Here is a 1,807-nt window from a genome sequence, read left to right on the forward strand (position 1 = left end):
ATGTGCTCCATCTCTGACCAGGAATCTGTCAATATTATATTTTAAGCCTTGGTCTGGAAGTTCAAATCCTACTCTCAGATACCACCTTCTTCCCAAATTAACTTTTCTTTTCTGTATCTTTTGCCTTCAATGGCCAACAATAAAGAAAACCTAGCCTATATTCCTAGAGTTTTCAGTTTTTGTCCAAGACTTTGCAATCCTTGGATATTTCTTCTGTTGAGTATCATTTGTGCTCATATGAATTACCAGAGGCAAGTCGTTGTCATCCATGTTGATAAATGTTGGAAGATTGTCTGTTAAATCTTGATTGCATGCCCCTGGAAGACAATAGATCTCTCTATTTTTATTAACAGGTTAACACGTAGTTATTTCAGGAACTCTGAGCACCTATTACTACTATTACCCTTTCCTCTGACCCTTAATGGCTTGTTTGTAAATACTAGTTTTTTTGTGGCTCTACTGTATCATTTTTTGGGAAGGTAAGCAGCTGCTTTCTTTCAGAGTATCTAGCCTCTTCAGGAACATTTTTTCTTCTTTTTTTGAGTGTTGAGTGTCTTCTTGTTCTTCCCTTCACTTTCACCTCTGTGTAACACTCTCTATCTAACTCTCCAACCTCTGGACAAGGTTCAAATCTCTCTCCATGCTTTTGGATCCCCTTTCCTCCATTGAAATATCACTTCTGATTCCTTAACTAGCACTTCATTGTCCCATGTAGAGAGGTGCCTTTGGAAGCCCTTCAACTTCTCCAGGAAGATCAGACTTGGAATAATGGTAACAAAGGTTTCTTGTTTAATTCTTTCAGTCATGTCTGACTTCATAACCCCATTTGGGATTTTCTTGGTGAAGATAGTGAAGTGGTTTGCCGTTTCCTTCTCTCACTCATTTTATAGTTGAAACTGAGGCAAACAGGGTTAAGTGATTTTTCCAGGGTCACACAGCTAGTAAGCATTTGAGGCTGGATTTTAACTCAGGAAGATGAGTCTTCCTAGCTTGAGGCCTTCTCCTCTATCCACTGGGTCACCTAGCTGCCCTATTGACCATGGTAGAAATGCAAATATCACACATTCAGTGAAAATTACTGCTCATTTTCTCCTACTTTCCATACCTTTTCTGAACTCCGAGATTATCGTGGCCAAATAATTTTATCTCTTAGTGGCTCACCATTGATGATGAGTCTCTTTTTATTTGGTTGGTTCTCAGATAGCAAGCTCTGTTTACCAATTGTCCTGGATTCAAAGGCTTTCCAGCATGTTAGAACAAGCCAGGGTTTGCTTATATTCTGTGAGCATTACTTTTAATAATAAATGTTTAACAACACAGATATCCAAAGAGAAAAAAACCAACCACATGACATTTCAAAGTTTAGTCTTCATTATTAACACTTCCTTAAGGTTAGATGATCAACAAAACAACAAATCAAGCTCTGATTTGTAGTCTTTACCGATTTCCAAGGTGTAATTGCCCACACTGAAAAGTTAAGAAGGGACTCCCCATTTGGTTGGAACTGGCTCTGGGCCACCCTTGCTATTTGAAGGACTTAAACTTAGAAGAGATATTTGACTTCTTCTGTTTGAATCCAAAGGGCAGAACTAGGAACAATAGTTGGAAGTTACTGAGAATTGGATTTAGACCTGATTTAGGGGAAACATTTCCTAAAAATTCAAGTGAAATGGGCTTCCCTTTTTAGGTGATCTTCATATAATGCCGGATGAACAAATGGCCAGGTATATTAGAGGCTGTTAAGGTTCTTAGCCTTGTGTGTGTGTGTGTGAGAGAGAGAGAGAGAGAGAGAGAGAGAGAGAGAGAG

Source organism: Dromiciops gliroides, chromosome 1 (assembly GCF_019393635.1).
Source record: "Dromiciops gliroides isolate mDroGli1 chromosome 1, mDroGli1.pri, whole genome shotgun sequence".
Classification (NCBI taxonomy): domain Eukaryota; kingdom Metazoa; phylum Chordata; class Mammalia; order Microbiotheria; family Microbiotheriidae; genus Dromiciops; species Dromiciops gliroides.